Genomic DNA, 19,305 nt, shown 5'->3' on the forward strand with positions numbered 1-19,305 from the left:
CCTTTTTTTCTTTATATCGGTTCTTGCGTGCATCTATGTTTTAGGAAACCGCGGAAAAAAAATGGTTAGCAAAGCGAACAATGAGCTGTGGCTAACCGTAAAAACATACAGCGCTCCCAGAGTACAGTAAAACTTAGCGATTTAGATATGTCTGTTAGTTCATCATCCGCGTTACAAGTCTTGACTGGGAAGATTTAGGCACTCCTTGTGAAAGTAATCCCCTACCTGTTATCCTTATCAGCGTGTCATCGCCAACATCAGTGATTCCAATATGCAGCGAAGTGTACGCTTTCTCGAAATAAACGTTTTTATTCGACCCGACGTTTAGGTCGGACGCCGATAGAAGCATCGTGTCAAGCGGATGTAGGTGATAGCAAGCGAGAAGACGGCACAAGATGGCGACTGGGTGAAAGATTATTTAATGGCGGGCCTAGCGCAAGGGCTGCTCTTGTGCAGCTTCCGATCTTTTCCTACATTTTCCGGGGCCACCAAGCGATCGTCCCGATCGGTTCCTTGACGTGACGGTGAGCCTTGTCGCCGTAACCTGGACGACAAGGCCTATCGGAAACAAACTGATTATTCTGTCCCTGAGGCAGTCGATCAGATTACTAAAACTAGGCCAGAGCCTCTAACCAGTCGATTGACCTCGACCGAGCAGCAACCAGCTTCAAGTGCTCAAGTACGCTTGAACTCGGCGCTTGTTTTGTTCCTCATTTTTTGCTTAACGAACTGCAGCGCCGTTCCGCTATCTCACCATTCTCGCCCCAACGGGCCTTTATCTCGAATGGAGGAACACCCGATAAGAGGCCTCGTCGGCGCCATATCGCGATCGGCTCTTCTGTTGTCTAAACAGGCGCCGCCCCCGCACCCGGTGCCTTGATTGGTCGACTCCCTGGACGAGAGTAAGTGGATGATGCCTCCTCCCTCAGGCAGGGTTCGCCTACAAATAATCATCCATCGGAGACTCGGCTTCCAATGGCCGCGGCGTTTGCATCGCACTGACGTCAAGAGTGGTGAGTAAACCTCGCACTTCCTCGCAGGCTTTGAAAACTCGAAGCTTTCGGCGGTGGACCGTCGTAGAGCGAGCGATAACCGAGTTGCAACTTGGTACCTAACTGCGACCGTCACTGGGCCCGCTTGCACGAAACGATCTTAAGACTGTCTTAGCTAAGTCCAGGCTTAACTGAGTCTAAAGGATAGGCCGCTAGCATGGCCACTTAAGACTGATGTCGAGACTGGGCTTCAGTCCTGACTTGAATAAGTTGCTTGCACGATTACGACTCTATAGTGCCTTCTTACTTAAGTCACAAGGACGGCAGGTACCTAAGTAGAAAAATTAGGGAAATACAGGGATACGCTGGCCCTGTCCGAGCTGTAAGATGTAAACATTCCGTCAGTCTTGCGCTACGTAAAATCCGTGTCATTGCTTTTTTGCGGCTTAAGATTGTGTCATGAGGTAAAATGACCAAAGTGGTTGCTGAGGGCGTTCAGGGAAGCCACTCTGGTGAACACGAGCCGAACAAAAGCGTTCGGAATCCAAGCCATCTTAAAGAAGTCTGGTCTTACTAAAGACACCGTTTAAGTCTGGGCTCACCTCGGACTTTATCGTGCAAGCCGGCCCTACGGCACGCATCCTTGCCGCTGACGCAAATGCAAACATGGACGGCGGCCGGCAGAGTTAAAATAATGTTGCGCTTCGGCTCCCGTTGGTTCTACAAAAGTGTGCTCCGCTGACAGTAGCGCGATTATAAGAGTCCTCTTCGAACTTAAGTGTAGTCTCGACCCTGTAACGAGATTGAAGGGTGGGGCGCATTCGTCGTGCAGACATTTGCCCAAGAAGTATCGCGCTTCGCTTGGGGTTATGAACTGATTCCACTGCATGGAGTGGGGCCATAAAGAACTGCTATAGCGCCGTTAAAAACCGTGAATGGATTCGCGCAGATCATTGTTTAGTACCTACGTCCCTTTACTATCACCGGACAGCGCTTTCCGATGGGCGCATATTAACGAGAAGATTGCTGTCTAAAAAGCAGAAAGGCAGCCTAAGGGTAGGAGTGTAGGAATCAAGTTTACTAAGAGAAATGATGAAATAGTTCGCCGATTTATTACAATATCAGAGAAGTATAGGAAAAAAATAGTCAGCATGGCGGCAACTGCATTTCTCTTATATCCCATCCATATATGAGAACTCTGCTGGTCTCATCGTGAGGAAGTCCTTGCTGGCACCTTTCCTGCTTGCTATGTGTTCAGAGCACGCCTTGGGCGGTGTCAATGCTGCGCCTCCAAGTGTTTTGCATAACTTCTCTGCAGCCTAGGATTCCGCCCGTGACGAAGCCAGGCCAGGAAAGCACGAGGGCCAATCCGGTATTCAAGATGCCTGCAAAGTGAATTGGCTGGCGTGCAGAGGGGCATTTTTTGCTGTATGAATAGGAATATTTCAAAATACGCGACCGCAGAACCTCGGCCACTTTCGGCGCGTTGCACAGTACTTCGCACAGCCTATTAATGCGAAAGCGTTACTTCGCTATGGTCACAGATTTCTGTCCGCAGACCGCGTCAGCAAAATCGTGTCCGCCGCAGTTGTAATTGAGAAGTGATGGTGGTTAATGAGTGGTGTGAATCAATAGAAGGGGACGTAATGTTGTGTCCGAAGAAATAATTAGGCCAATAAGTTACCTGGGTAATTAATCACAAGCAAAGCACGCAAAATTGTGTCCGCAGCAGTTGTGAGTAATTGAGAAGTGGTAGAGGTTAATGAGTATAATGTGAATCGATAGAGGGTGACGTAATGTTGTGTCCGAAAACATAATCTGATCAATATTTAATGATGTAATTAATTAGAGGCACAAAATGTAAAACCAAAGGCGAAATTTGTCTCTTTAGCCAATGGCTTGGCGTCACATTTGAATGTAATTAGTTACAGGCAGAAATGTAAAAGTTGTCCGCAGCAGTAGTGGGTAATTGAGAAGTGGTAGAGCTTAATGAGGGGTGTCAATCGATAGGGGGTGGCATAATGGTGTGTCCGATAAAATAATTAAGCCAATAAGTTAATTGTGTAATTAATTTGAGGCAAAACACGCAAAATCGTGTCCGCAGCAGTTGTGAGCAATTGAGAAGTGGTAGAGGTTAATGAGCGGTGAGGGTGACGCAATGCTTTGTCCGTAAAAATAATTAGGCCAATAAGTTAATTAGGTAATTAATTAGAGGCAAAGAAATGTAAAAGCTGTCCGCAGCAGCTGTGAGTAATTAAGAAGTGGTAGAGGTAATGAGTGTTGTCAATCGATAAAGGGTGACGTAATGTTATGTCTGAAAAAATAATTAGGCCAATAAGTTAAATAGGCAATTAATTAGAGGCAAAAAATGTAAACGTAAAGGCGAAAAGGAAAAGGCTTAGCGCCACATTTGAATGTATCAAATACTAATATATTTAATTAAGCCAGTCAATTAAGGTGACGTATAGCAAAGACTAAAGTAGTTAATTAAGGCAGTCACTTAGAAGGACGTCAAGGATGTGACGTCACGCAACCGAAAGTACAGCCGAAAAGGGGCACAGGAAGGGATTGGCGCGCAATTTGAAAGTGTCAAAGACTAAATAGGGTAAACAAGAAGTGAATTAAGCAACTAGAAGCAACCAACAGCAGCATCCGTGCTTTCGCACTACTCCAATACAAATTCTGCAGTGCCCTTTAATTTTATTCTATATCTTAGACTGCGTGCTACAGCGACATGCTAAGCCACCTATGGAGGGTGCACACATATTGAATTAGGTCCGCTCAGTATTATCCCTCGTATTCACCACACGTGGCCCTCCTGTGAATGGCTGATCACAACTTATCATGAGCAAGTGTTACGTACAAGGTATATCCAGTCTTAAGTTGAACACACACGCGAATGAAGGCTCTCTTCTCAGCAATGGTGCGATTGACACGGCCGCGAAACGAAACAGCATGCTGCTGATGCATGACGATCGTCATAGTGCTTCGCCTCGCCTGCCAATTTGCCCTTATGCGAGTCCATGAAGGGCACAATGTACTTCGAATGCGGCCCCATGCTTAAGTGTTCACTCGAAAAGTGGACGACTCTATATTTCCGCCTCATGAAAATGGCAGGGACAAATCTATAGGCGCGTGCACCCGGGGGTCACAACCATGTACCTTGTGATGAGTGGGTTCCTGTAAAAACGTCCCCGGAGGAAATATCCCCAGAAAACATGTCCAAGGAACAAACGTCCTTGGAAAAGAGTCCCTTTTAGCTAAGCAGGAAGGTATGTCCCCAAACGAGGGAAGTCAAATGTACCGTAACGTCAATTTTCCGGCTGGCCTGGGGCTCGGCTTCTCAGAGATGAATTGCTTCCAAAAAAAGACGTTTTGCCTAACATAGTGTAAAAAACTGCTTCAAGTGAGATTTTAGGCGAGGAATTAGCGAGAGGACACTAAAGACGTCGCACCTGCTTGCTTATTTGACCTTGCATCTCCTTTTACGACTTCGGCTTGAACCTGATTTGAATTTTTGTTTCTCGACGTGTTTTCTCGTTCCACGGGTTGCATCTCCTCGTTGCGCTATAAAGACGTAGACTATAATTCTACAAGCGAGTTGCAATAATGTATGCTCATGCGAGCGTTCACAATAACAAAAAAATAGCTGTATGGTTTATATTGTGGTTAAACCTGATGTTACGCGAAAGCAATCTGCATGGCTTAGGTTCGGCTTGAAAGAAAATACATGAATTTTGCACATCAGCTTTATTTATGCCATAGGGGAATCACCTCACGTGTGAGCACCCCTTGCCTCTCGTCGCCGACCATTCCCATCAGGGTGTAGAAGACTTCTAGTCGTATGACATCGTCTCCGGGGCACACCGCCGTCAGAACGTTCGAACGAACCTTCTGTCCTAGCAAATTGCTGTTGTCGTTCGCCTCTACGAACTTCCGAGTTATCTGTTCTCTTCCTCTTCTTCTTCTTCTTCTTTTCGATTCGAGAGAGACTCGATCGGACTCAGCGCAGAAGGCGACACAGCGCAGACCAAGATTAGTTCTCCAGTCTCAAAGCTCCTGACAGGCGGCCTTTATCGGTGACCCCGCTAAGCGTCCTCGGCCCCGTAGCTCTCATCTGCGACCGTATTAGTTCCGGGAGCTTATCTGCGCTAAGTGTTATCTGCACTAAGTGTTCCCTCGCAGCCATCACTATTTTTTTTTTCTCTGTGGATCGAGCCTGACAATCATTCAGCTGAACAACGGATCGCCGAAAAAAAAAAAAAAAAAAAAAAAAAAAAACGAACTAAGCGCCACTGGAACAGAGGACAAAGGCTAGCGGTACGAGTAATACTTTAATCGCAGAGCTAACGAATCAGAAAAGTTTAGTGTTCTCTCCTACTTCGTCGAACTCGACCACGTCATTAGGAACGCGATAATTAAGTAAAATGTTGAAGGCTAACTGCCGCGATTAGCTTCCGCGCGCAATGTTTGCAATCTCTGCGCAAGATATGAAATTGATAAGAAGCCTCATCAAATCATTTTTTTGTGCCCGTCCTTGATGTGTCCTGATAAGGGCGATGATGGCAATACAAATGCTCCTTCCTTCCCAGAATGCCCGCCGGCTCTGTCGCTCTCCGCCGCTCGATTACCTTGAGCTGAAGCGAGTACAGCTCAGGTGCGGAAGTAAAACACTGCTCGTTGAAATCTGGGCTCACTTCATCCCGCATCCATCGGCAGGTCCAAGGCGCGCATAACAGTCTATACCCAGACAAACGCTGTATCGCATCGACGTTAGAGCACTAAAGGGGAGGTCATATCGCTGATAACTACAAAGCCAGTGAGATGACCCAGCGCGCAGTTGGTCACTATCTTTCCGCTTCCCCTCCTCTGCCTTGCAGGCGGGGGCATCTCTGTTGTTCTGTGGAATTCTCCGTCTGGTTCCCCGGCCGCCGTGGCTTCTTGCTCTTTCTTTTTAGAGGGGTTGCAAGGGGGAAGGGGCTCCCCGCCCATGGACACTGCATGGCGGGAGCAAGGACGCAGCAGTGCGCTGGCTTATGATAACGTCGCCAGACACGGTACAGCATTGCTTATCCGGATATCGGCGCTACTTGCATCTTTCCCGTCCCAAGGCGCCACAAATGAAATCTCGCGCTTTTCCCGACTCAGGGTGGACAGTGCCAAGCAGAGAGAAAAGAAAGAGAACACATCGACTGGCGAAGCAGGCAGGTAGCCAAGCAAAACATCCTGAAGTGGCACCCGCTTGGCGTCCGGGCAGAATCCAGAACGCGCCGCATCACTTTTTCGGGAAGAATGAAGAATTTCCTGCTGTGGAGCTGCGATATTTTGGTAGATAATTATCTTAATGTTACCAATTGTTTTACTTTTAGTGTTTTACAATTGGTACGGTTATTTTTTCGGCTTCGGCCTGCGATGAACAAAATTTTCTTGATGCGGCGCGCATAGCAATACGGGTTTGAGTCTCTTGGCCTAGAGTGGGGACGTGCACTAAGGGAAAGCTCCCTTAGAAGCAGCTGAATTGTTTAATTTTTGTGTTAACTTTATTTCTTGCTTGTGTCGGTATTTTTAGACTCTAACCTGTGAGGGATAAAATTTTCTCGGTGCGGCTCGCACAGCAATGTGAGTCGAGATCCCTGGTCTAGCGCGACGGCATTGTGCACTAAGGAAAAGCCGACCTTAGTAGCAGTTTGGTTTATTTTTGTTATTGTTGTTGTTAATTCGAACCAAACTCCAGTAAAGTAACCTAGTCTCAAAATCAAAATTGCATGGAAACTAAGACTTCTTAAAAATTTCTCTATATTTCTACGCTTTACGGAAGTTAATTTCGTGGTTAAAGTGTTAAATCATATGGTTCGCGTGCACTTACGCAACTGCTTTTGTCGCGTTCACTCTGAGCAAGAAACATCTGCTTCGAAACATTTTCATTTCTTTGAGTGCATGCGTTGATTCTTTGGGGCCTCATTCTGACTATGCCGCCCACTGCGACGTTCACGCAATTCCTTCCAACTCACTCCGGTGCATCCCCGTCCTCTCGCCGCCATGACGTCGCGCATCAGGAGATCCGAGTGTTGACCGTCAGTCAGCAAAACAGGGAAACAGCGACACTCGCATTTCATCCACGCGAGCCATTATCGGAGCCGCAGTTAGCTGGCCGACCGTGAGAGTTCTGTTATCAGTCTGGACGTCCTTTTCGAAATCTTCCGTCCACAACGCTATCTGTCGAAAGGGCGCGGCCCGACTCTCCGAAGGGGTGCGCTCGGTGATCGGCTGCTTTTTGTGTTTGCCGATCGCCTTTGAGTGCCCAGACACTTGCGATCTGCTCGCATATTGCCTATTTGTCAACGACGGCACGCGCCAGTCCGATCTGAGATCCCTAACAACGTATTTACGCCGGGAAACTGCCTGAGAGTCGAAAAGCCAAGGCTTCGCTGGAATGCATTTGTTGCTGCTTCCATAGAGGCGTCCTACACTCTAAAACAAAACCGCGCCCTTCCCGTGTCTATAGCTCACACCCTCCAGAAAGGATATATTGAGGTACTGATGCACCCTTTCTGGAGTTTTCTTGAAGGTATATGAGTTGTAGACATGGAAATGCACTTTTAAGGGTGCGATTCTATCCACAGTGTATAGTTTTTTTACGTGACCGACGCCAGAGCTTCGATTCATGAGAGTTGACTTTATTCGAGATCGCAGTATTTATGGTGAGCATGCACCTGCTAATCAACATTCATGCACGGACACCTGAAGTCATGTTAGGTTTTGCTGGCGCCTCATATGTGCAATTTCAAGACTTGTCGAAAAAAGGAAATCAAGCAGCCGTTGTGAAAGCTATATACGAGGTTGCTTCGAATTTGAACATTCTGTCGAAACTGAGATACTTAATAAGAGCTGTTGTGTCCAGCAGAGGAGCTAGTTACATACTGACAGCGCTAACGTCACTCCAGCATTGCGTAATACTTCGCTGTAAAGCCACGTGTCGAACTCATAACATCATCCTCTGCGTCGTCATATGTGATGAATTGTACGAGGTCTGGGTGGTAGTGAATCGGCTTGAAAAAAATAACGCGATTGCGAGGATGATTGACCTTGTTATCTCGGCTAGCGTATATATACGCTCACTAATCCAATGTCAGGAAAACCGCGTATGACCTATATCAGACGAGTATCTCCATGGCACAAAAAATGGAATAAAATGGCCACACAATATTGAATAATGAAAACCGAACAGTGGTTAAGGGGAGCCTGAGTCCGTGAGTCAACGTTCGAATATGACTCGTCTTCGTCTGAGTGCTTACAACATCATCGGAATTGCGTCATCGGCATGACATCACCGACGAGTTCCTCGTCTTGTGCGTACGATAATCAAATGATCTTTTTGCTCGCGTGGAAAGGCTTTCTAACAGGGTCCTATCCAGCTTATTCTCAACACTTATAGCCATAATGGAGGCTGCCCCTAGGGTCCTTATAAAAGTGAATATCTTTTGACTTCTTTAGAGTTATTCAATAGCATACAAACGTTGCGCAACGCGAAATGCAACGCGTTGTTGCGACGGCACGTATTGAGTAACTTTAGAATAATCAATCCGAACGTCTGAATCTTAACAAACGTTATACCGGCCAGTTCAAGCGTTTTTAAGAACAGAAAAGCTCAAGAGCAGGTGCGGCTGAAAACAGCCGCTATTTGATTGTGTTTGAACATAAAGCTAAAAAGGCGAACTGGGCTTTTTTTTTTTTTTTTCGTTCTTCGTGCCTTTGCTCTATGATAACCGAAAGGAATGGTACAAACGAACAAAGAAAGAATAGGGAGCTATTGCAGGTAAGCTAGCTGGACATGTGAACGGTTGGCTACCGTGGTTTTGAAACATTACCAGGATTGATTGGTGCAGCAAAAGGCGGCAAGCAAAGTTCCCAATTCGTTCCTTCGCCCACAGCAGCAGCATCCACACTAGCTTTGACAAAGACTTGGGTCCCCGCTCTCTCAGTGTCCTCCGCCGCGATAGGAGCAGATAGCCGAAACGAGACCAGAAGCTAAAAACGTGTCGAAAACTCGGATCCATTTTGTAGAAATTGGTAGGAACGGGCCACAGTACAGAGATATGAGTGGAGTCCAACACTTGGATAACGTAGCGCTCCCCGCAAGAAAAGCAACATTCGCTGATACTGTCAATTCTCTATTGCAGTGATTAAATAGTCCGCGAACGCGAATCGGCATTGCGAATCACAATTCTTGTTTTGAGTCTCCCCGTTATACCTTTCTATAGCGACTGAGGTCAACCCCCTCACCAAACTTAGGCACACATGGCCTTTCAGAATTCGACATTCGTTTATTCGACTAAGCGAGCGGCTCATTTTCTGCGCTAGGCGTGACCACCTTCCAGTACGCCGTCACACTTAGCCCTAGATTTCTGGAATATCGTTATTTGAGACAAGTGCTGCTATGCTAATCGTACCTTGACATCTCGGAGCGTGGACACAGAGGGTATGGAAACGATAAGCGTTCTACTTAAATAGAGGACAACACAGAGAGCTATGACACGGAATATGACTGGTGTAACGTTAAGAGATACGAAGCGTTCATGTTCGAGTTAATCACATTCTAGTCGAAATCAAAAGGAAGGAAATGGGCATGGCCATGGCGAGTAATGCGAAGGGGGATAATGTTAACAACAAGTCGTTTACAGTGTAGTAAAGGCGCTGTACCTGTCAAATTTTCTGTGCGCGCCCGACCCGCGTTGTAAGGGAGGGAAGGAAGGTGGGAGTGAAAGTGGAAAGCGAGAAAGGTGCCAGTGTGAAGCACTGCGCACTAATTCCCCCCACTTGGGAATCTTTAATGTTCACTGACGTCGCACAGCACATGGACGCCTCTCCGCTGGCAGTCGGGTCAGAACACGGGTACTCTGGGAGGACAACCATGCCAACAAATTGGGTTCTAAGGGTAACCTCATCCGCCCACCTAACTCTCTACTGCCCCGCGCTACCATCGGCTTCCTTTGGAATTCACTTAGTTAGGGAAGTTAACCAGTGCTAACAAATTGGATTCCAAGGGAAGTCAAGGGCAACAGGTTGCGGCAGAGAGAGGGGGGCGGATGACGTTAAGAATTTTGCAGGTGCCAAATGGATGCAACTAGCACCTGAGAAGTATGTGGGAAAGGCCTTTTCGCTGCATTGGGTGCAGTCCGGCTGATGATGATGATGCTGGAGACCGGTAACATGGCATTTCTTCTGCCGCCTACACGTTGGATTGCCGGTGCCACGCTTCTCCAGCTGCTCGGCGCTTGAGAGGCGAGCTGGGGATGCTCCTTTCCGCAGTCGCAGCGCCGGACCACGTGTCCAGCGCCGTTTCACCGCCGCGCGCCACGCTCTGCGATCAGCTGAGGTGCGCGTGCGCCCTACTTCAGCGACGACGCCTCGGAGATAAGCGGGCACGCCTCCGCCGTCGACAGCGTCATGGCGGGTGGCCGCCTGTTCTGGCCGACGCCAGTCAACATGATAGCTCCCCTACCTAATCGTCCTTGTAACTGGCAGTTTCGCAGCGTGGCAATATCATCCCTGTCATGGGTCTAAAATCACTGCAACTCTGGTGCCAAAATGCAGTGCCACTGTTTGGGTGCAGGGTGTGGCGCACTACAGTGCCGTTCTGAATCAAGTGCTGGAAAACTTGAAATTTGAGGGTAGTGCACTCGGATTCTGTCGCCGTACTCTTTAATTAAACCAGTGGCGTATGTTTACGTACGGGCAGTTCAAAACTGCAATCAAGACCGTGCCATACCAGTTTTTGAAACGCACCAAGACGCTAAACGTCTTGGGCGAATTTTTCCCGCACAAGACCGAAACCTAGCGCATTAGAGACCTGGAAAGCTCGATGGAAGCGCCACGTCTGCTGATGACGTGTTGCAGTAACTAAGGCACCCAATTCGAAATACCTGCTCTACTTACGCCATGTCATGTACTATATCTTTTTTTTGCGTCGACTTTTGGCGCAAGAAAAGGGTTAATGATCGTCAATGTCTTCATCATTCTTTTCTAGCTTATGGAATGCAAAGAAACAATTTGTCGCCTTAGAAACTGAAACCAGTTAGCAGACGTCGCTTTTTCGCCGAACTTCCTGCGCTTCCAGTGGGCTCGGTTTCAGTATGTGCGGAAAAATACTCCGTATTCTCATGCGCTGCAGAATCTTCAGAGAGTGTTTTCCTCGTTTCAAAAATTCACACGGCCTTGTTTTGTTCATGGTTCTGAACTCCCCATAGGCACTCGCCCGCAGCTTTCTGAATTAAAATGTTAATTAAGGAGTGTTAATCATCTAGCTTCTTGATCACGTTTCCCATAAAATTGCTTTTCTTCTAGTTCGAAATTCCTTTTCTTCAGAACTTCGGAAAATGTTCGCTCAAACGCCCGGTATAGAGCGAAGTGTATCGCTTGAATAGAAACGTCGCCAGCTTCAGAATTCGATGAATTTCAAGGGGTATAATGATTAAAGGTACCGTGTATATCAAACGCAAAGGCGATAGCAAATAGTTCGATGTGTCTATAATTCGATATAAAAGACATTCCAACAGTTGAACTCTCCTGTCAATTGGAAGAGTAAATACGTTGCGCACACGCTATAGCGGCGCGTTTCCTGTAACGATGTGCTGCCCTCCGGGATAACGACGTCACACCGCTCGCCGCGAATATGGCGACCCGCTAGGGAAACTGGGCCGTGGAGGCGACTGGGTTGTTGTTTGGCTGCATGCAGGGTTTGGCAGCATGCGACGGAAGTAGTGCAAAATACAAACACTACCTTCCGGGGTTGTATCACTGAGCTTATCCGCGCTTGTATAATGCTGTGGAGAAGCCTGAATTTTGATCGTTGATTACATAGTTAATTTCAGTGCCAAAAACAAAAACACTCTGCAAGCTTAATGCGCCACCTGCGTGGATTTGAATGCTTGAACATAGCGCAACTTCCAAAAAGGCATGCAGCTGCCGTTGAAGAAGCATGACAAGAATACTGGCCCCATAACGGAATTTCACAGATGCAGCGTCCGAAGATGCACCCAGCACCAATTACTGAATGCGCCTTGTGGAAAGCTGCGCCTCTGACTCACTTTGTTCCCAAGGCTTGTCAATTATTTAGTGAGCTTCGTTGTGCATTCCAGAAATCCAAGAAGCCATCCAACCATTCTAAGGCCACAGCTTTGCCAAAGTCGCTTTTCTAAACTTTCCTGTCTATACCAAACACGCGGAACAGTGTGAAATCCTTGCATTCCCGAATGTAGTGCCCCAAATGGCTATAGGCGTCGGACCACGTTGCACTGCTGAAGAATGCACTCGATTCTTGCTCGCTGGTACACTAGTTTAGACGCCGTGAAATGCCAATTACTTATCGTGCGCAAGTGGTCCGCAAAATATCTGTTTTCCGCGTACACGGGGACATGCGCTGTGGAGAGGTGGTTATCGCCACTGCTCTTGACGCCGGTCAGCAACATCTGTTCGCAGAAAACGTCTCCTCTCTTCTCATTGTGTGCAGTTTTTGCGCGCCTGGATGAGTGCTGCAACGATTTTGTTATCTCTAGGACTGCTAAGACATGTTGCTGTAACGCATACGCCCCAGTGAGCGCCCCTGAGTTTTCAGTGCGAACTGTCTGCCGGCATACGCAGTGCTGGTGATAACGTGTGTATCGAGAAAAGGACCCGATAAGCCTTCTCATGGCAGGAATCCTCCAATAGCATATAAGAGAGACAGTGGAAGTTCTCATTCATGAACACAAAGGGGAAAGCAGTTGATAGAAGATACTCATTGTGACCCATAGTTGAATTGAAAAACAAAAGTAATTTCAGGCTACACAGGAGTTCGTGCCTCGCGCAGTACCGAACTCAGTCGCACAGCTTTGACATGTTATTCGATTGACCAGTTATTGTGACGGCGTCTTTTTCGCACCTAATCAGATTTTATTTCAATGCTTGGGGTGACACTGGGGCTTGAAAGCTCTTTCCTCGCTTAAAGAATTGCTGTCGCCGCAAAAATGCCTTGCTTCAGAAGCTTTCGCTTCAAGATGAATATCAGTATGTAGTCCACAGACAAAAGTCGGTGGACTACGCAAACTGCAGCCATTGTGCATAACTTTCGTATTGCCCAGTAATCTTGGACCATATTTGTAGACGTGAAAGTTAAACTGCAGTTCTTTCTTGTGTGCTGGAGATAAATAAGGTAATAACTCGTTTGCATCGTACCTCTAGTGCAAAATCGCCAGGCGTGCGTCCCGAGACTTTTGACCCCGGTAGTTCGTACTCCAATGGACCCAGTACACAAAGGCCAGCCACTGCAGCCTTCCTTCTTACTGTCATTTGCTTAAATAAATTTGCCTCCTTGTTCAAACATATTTCGAGTGTTTTCTTCCCAGCTTCCGCACGTCCCTGTTTTTCTCGCGCTCGGAAATTAAATGCCAGCAAAACCTGAGCGCTGATTGATTTGGTTTTATTTATTTATTTATTTCAGTTTGTAGCAAAAATACAATTTTTTGCCGTGGGACCGAGGCTAAAGGGGACGTACAAGTCACCTGACTGGGCCTTCGGCACCACAATTGACATGTGCAACACAACGCAGCAGGCACAGAGCAGCACAAAATAGTCATATGTAAGAATGTAATACAAACACAAACCAGGGGCAAAACACATAAAATTCAATCTTTAACATACATCAAGGTAACAGTGTCAACAGTAATTGGTATTACACAACGGAAATAGGAAACAAATAATCACGTATGTTCCAAAAAGTACATCTTAATTTTTTTTTTTTTTGAATGTTAACAAGGAGGATGATTCTTCAAGTAGATAAAATATGTCAGGATAGCAGTTCAAGAGGTTAGGGATTTGCCAGTGAATTAACTGCATACCATACCCGGTCCTTATGCGAGGTTTTATAAAGTTCACATTTCTAAGGACGTAATGTAGATCAGTGTTGATAAACGTAGTTAAAAACGCATTACTGTCAGTTTTGTATTGTCGGTATATAAATTCGGATAGTCGTTGTTTGTAGAGGGCTGTAATACTTAATATATTACTTAGTTTAAAGTATGCAGACGCAGAATCATATCTAGACAGGTTGTGAATAAACCGAAGGCCTTTCTTTTGCAAAATATAAATCTTTTCCATGTTGGTTTTTGTACCCACTCCCCATACCAACAGGCAGTACTGAACACGAGACTGGACAGTGGAAAAATATAGTTGCTTCCTCAAGTGCATTGGCAGAAGCGGGCGAAATTTATTCAGTATGCCTATGTATCGGGCTGTTTTGCTGGATACAAAGTCAACATGATAAGACCAGCGGAGGTTTTCGTGAAATAGAACACCTAAATACTTATGCACTGAAACACGTTCTAAGGAGACAGATTGGAACGAAAGTGTGATATTTTTATTTATTGGTTTATTGACAGCGGAAAAAATTATATATTTTGTTTTATTAACATTTAACATCAGCTGGTTTGCACAAAGCCAACTCGACAGATCTTCAAGCCATTTGTTAGCTGCAGACACTAGAGAGGGAAGCTTGGCGAGGAAAAAAAGGCGCTCGTGTCATCGGCATAGAGCAAGATATTGGAAGTTCCAGGGATAGCAAACATATCATTTATATATAAAAGAAATAATGGAGGGCCTAGGATGGAACCTTGAGGAACACCGTATTTTATGAATTCAGGATCCGAGGCAAAATCATTTATAACGACAAACTGAGAACGGTTTGACAAGTAACTTTGGAGCAGTTGAAGTGCGACGCCTCTTATTCCGTAGTGTGGCAGTTTTTCAAAAAGTATTTCATGCTTAATTGAGTCGAAAGCTTTGTTGAAATCCAAAAAAATTCCTATAGTACACAACTGCATGTCATGTCTATATTATGTGCTATCTTATCTTTAATGAATAATAGAGCATCTGATGGCATTGTCTGACCTATCACCTTGTGCTTTTCGCTGCAGGGAGATGATGCACTTGGTGTTTTCTAATCTCTTCTTAGGGACCTGCAAACAAAACAGGACCGATGATTACAAAGCGAGACAGGAACTTTAATGCAAATGGGCTTAGGTCCAATATCCGGAACGCCTTGTAGAGGACACTTGCACCGGACCGTTGATCGCGCAGGCAAACGCATAATCTCGCCCATTTTGCCACTGTGTTCCTTGATACGGCGCTTATCGATTCGGCGATTGTTGTCGAGCCAATCATGTGTGCTCGTTCAATTAAGGTTGTTCGGCGGGGGCAACACACCGCCTTGGTCTCGCTCCTCATGTACTGCACATCCGGCTTGAAATAGCTGGGGGAAATCGGCAGTTGTCTTTTAATATTCTCCGCCTCCGTATTTGTTTGTTTGTTTTTTTACTATCCTATCCTCTTTTGCTTCCCTTTCTTCCTCTTGTATCATATTACCTTGCTCCAGGTGGCTAACTACAGTCATATTGGGTTATAGCTAAAGTGTAAAGTGGGAAAGCCTTTCTTTAATATTTCTGTCCAGTCTCCTCGTTTATTGCCCTCACGGAGGATGGCTGGCACCATAACCAAAAAATACGTTCATGGTCCCTTTTTTGCAACTGCTTGATCTCTTTCCAAAACTGAATTCAGCGAGTCACACATCATCATAATCATCATCAGCAGCAGCCTGGCTATACCCACTGCAGGGCGAAAGCCTCTCCCATATTTCTCCAATTAACCCGGTTCTGTGCTAGCTGCATCCACTTGACGTCTGCGAACTTAACCTCATCCGCCCACCTTACTTTCTGCCGCCTCATGCTACGCTTTCCTTCCCTTGGAATCCAGTTTGTTACTCTAAGCGACCTTCGGTTATCCTCTCTTCGCACTACATGTCCTGCCCATGCCCATTTCTTCTTCTTAATTTCCACTATAGAATGTCGGTAACTTGAGTTATTTCTCTGACCCACTCTGCACGCTTCCTATCTCTTAATGTTACCCCTACCATTTTTCGTTCCATAGCCCTCTGGGTTGTCCTCAACTTATGTAGAACTCTCTTGGTTAGCCTCCACGTTTCAGCCCCATAGGTGAGTACAAGTGAGATGCAACTGTTGTATACTTTCCTCTTGAGCGATACCGGTAAGCTGCTAGTCATAATCTGCGAGTGCTTGCCAAATGCGCTCCATCCCAATCTTTTTCTTCTTGTTATTTCCTTTTCATGGTCCTGATCTGCGGTTACTACCTCTCCTAAGTAGACATATTCGCCTACTACTTCCAGTACTTCGCTACCTAATGTAAACTGCTGTTCCTTCCCGAGGCTGTTGAACGTTACCTTAGTTTTTTGCATATTGATTTTCAAGCCTACCTTTCTACTTTTCCTGTCTAGGTCATCAATCATTATTTGCAGTTCATCCCCCGAGTTACTTAGCAAGGCAATGTCATCAGCAAATCGCAGATTACTGAGGTATTCTCCATCTACCCTTATCCCTAACTGCTCCCATTCCAAGTCTCTGAATACTTCCTCTAAACAAGCTGTGAATAGTACTGGGGAGATTGTGTCTCCTTGCCTAACACCTTTCTTTATGGGAATTTTGTTACTTTCTTCATGCAGAACTATGGTTGCTGTGCAGCCACTATATATATCTTCCAGCACTTTCACGTAGTGCTCGTCTACCCCTTGATTTCGTAATGCCTGCATCACCGCCGATGTTTCAACTGAGTCAAATGCTTTTTCGTCATCAATGAATGCTATGTATAAGGGCTGGTTATATTCCGAGCATTTTTCTATCACCTGATTGATGGTATGGATATGATCGATAGTAGAGTACCGTTTCCGAAAACCTGCTTGATCCCTTGCTTGATTGCAGCCTAAGGTTGTCCTGATTCTATTAGCGATTACCTTAGTAAATACCTTATACGTAACAGACAGTAAGCTGAATGGGTTGTAATTTTTAAGGTCCTTAAAGTCCCCTTTCTTATGAATGAGAATAATGTTTGCATTCTTCCATGGTTCCGGTACCATCGATGACACCAGGCACTGCGTATACAGGGTGGCCAGTTTTTCTAGCACGATATCCTCCCCGTCCTTTAGCAAGTCTGTAGTTATCTGATCCTCTCCAGCTGACTTCCCCCTTTTCATAGTTTCTAATGCTTTCTTGACCTCGTCCTTCGTCACTGGTGGAACGTCGGACTGTTTTTCCCTGCCGCCAATCTCGTTACGGTCCTGACTAATTTGGCTGCTGTAGAGATCTGTATAGAGCTCCTCGGCTACTTTGACTATCTTGTCCATATTCGTGATGACGTTGCCCGCCTTGTCCCTTATCGCATACATCTGGTTTTTGCCTATGCCCAATTTCTTCTTTACCGCTTTAAAGCTTCTCCCGTTCTTTACAGCATGCTCAATTTTCTCCATGTTATACTTCCTTATATCGGCCACCTTGCTCTTATTGATTAGCTTTGATATCTCGGCCAATTCGATCTGGTCTGTTGGATTGGAAGCTTTCATACTCTGGCGTTTCTTAATCAAGTCTTTCGTCTCCTTAGACAGCTCACCGGTATCCTCTCTAACTATCCTACCGCCTACCTCTACCGCACACTCAGTAATGATATCTCTGAAATTATTGTTCATTGTTTCTAGGGTAATGTCGCCATCCTCGGTTAGAGCTGAATATCTATTCTGTAGCAAGATCCTGAATTCTTCTGCCCTCCCCCTCACCGCTAATTCGTTGATGGGTTTCTTTCTTACTAATATGTTGCGTTCGTTCTTCAGATTTAGCATAATTCGGGACCTCCCCATCCTGTGGTCACTGCATCGCACTTTCCCGATTACCTCTACATCTTGCACAATGGCGGGGGTTGAACCCATTATGAAGTCAATTTCATTTTTAGTCTCCCCGTTAGGACTTTTCCATGTCCATTTTCGGTTCTTCCGTTTTCTGAAGAAGGTATTCATGATTCTTAAGTTATTGCGCTCTGGAAACTCAACTAGTAACTCCCCCCTGATATTCCTAGAACCAATGCCATAGTCACCTACTGCCTTGTCTCCTGCCTGTTCTTTCCCTACCTTGGCATTGAAGTCGCCCATTAGTACAGTATACTGCGTCTTTACTTTTCGCATTGCCGATTCTACATCTTCATAGAAGCTTTCAACTGCCTGGTCATCATAACTACATGTAGGTGCATAGGCTTGTACAACCTTCAGTTTATACCGTTTGTTAAGCCTAATTACGATGCCTGCAACCCTCTCATTAATACTATAGAATTCATCTATATTACCCGCTATATACTTATTGACAAGGAAACCTACTCCTAGTTGTCGCCTCTCCGTTAAGCCTCGATAACACAGTACATGCCCATCCTTCAGTACAGTATATGCCTCATTCGGCCTCCTAACCTGACTAAGCCCTATGACATCCCATTTCATGTCCTCTAGTTCCTCCAACAGCACCGCTAAACTAGCTCCACTAGCTATAGGGTTCCAACGTTAAACGTTGCCAGGGTCAGTTTCCAATGGCGGCCTGTCCAGCAGAGCCAGAAGTTCTTAGCACCGGCTGCTGCGTCACAGGTCTGACCGCCGCCGTGGTCTGTTGTTCCGCGTAAATTTACAGCATAGCGTAAATGCGTGGCACATTTTACTTTATTTTTCTTTTCGTTTGCTTGCCTATCTCTAGCACAAATGAGTTTTCGTAAATTAAAATCCACGAGGTGGGGCGCGAGCGAGAAGCCTTCATTGCAATAAGGTCATTTCGACTCTGTGTCACGGTGACCCCAAGCATGGCCGTAGTCGAGCGCAGAGCAGTGCAATAAAACAGTGCTTGTCAGCTCGTTCGCTCCCATTTGTGCCATGTCGGCCACTGCTAGGCTAAGATAGACACAGGAAGTCGCTCTCTCATCGCTTGGATCGCTTGGAAGGAGCAGCTATGCTCTCCCCTGGCTTTCAGAGATGACAAATGGCAGCGAGATAAAGCACCTTGTTGCTGCTTTCTTTTGGTTCAGTACGTAAACGCTGCAAGCAGGAGCTATAAATAAAACATCTCATAAAGGGAAAGAGAAGATAGATTGAAGTTGGCCTGTTTCGATAGTGCATCGCTTTCCGATCAAAAACCAACCTCATAAAAGATTTGATGTGGCTTGTTGGGATTAACGTCCCAAAGCGACTCATACTATGGGAGACGCTGTTGTGGAGGGCCCCAGAAAGTTCCACCACCTTAGGCTCCTTAACGCGCATTAACATCTTACAGCACAAAGGCGCCTTGCCTTTCGCATCCATCGAAAAGCTGCCGCGCGTGGCCGGGATTCGATCCAGCGTTCAGTAGTAGAGCCCAGGTGTAGGTAAAAACTTCCCCGGAAAAAAAGTCCACGGAAGATACGTCCCCGG

At 46.1% G+C, this 19,305-nt stretch overlaps 1 protein-coding gene and 1 long non-coding RNA gene across 2 annotated transcripts in view; one reads left to right on the forward strand and one right to left on the reverse strand.

Annotated features, from left to right (window-relative positions):
- The first annotated feature begins 956 nt into the window (after positions 1–956).
- Positions 957–19,305, forward strand: part of LOC146192241 (uncharacterized) — a 42,750-nt gene continuing 24,401 nt past the window's right edge. The window contains exon 1 of the mRNA XM_084600028.1: positions 957–1,013. The gene's annotated coding sequence lies outside the window, so the exon portion shown is untranslated. The remainder of the gene's footprint in view (positions 1,014–19,305) is intronic.
- LOC146192242 (uncharacterized) lies at positions 2,085–7,110 on the reverse strand. The gene is made up of 2 exons (XR_014706384.1): positions 7,004–7,110; positions 2,085–2,377 (listed from the first exon to the last, which is right to left on the reverse strand). It is a non-coding gene; the product is annotated as an uncharacterized LOC146192242 (long non-coding RNA).

Source organism: Amblyomma maculatum, chromosome 4 (assembly GCF_055883805.1).
Source record: "Amblyomma maculatum isolate TAMU_Amacu chromosome 4, ASM5588380v1, whole genome shotgun sequence".
NCBI classification, from domain to species: Eukaryota; Metazoa; Arthropoda; class Arachnida; order Ixodida; family Ixodidae; genus Amblyomma; species Amblyomma maculatum.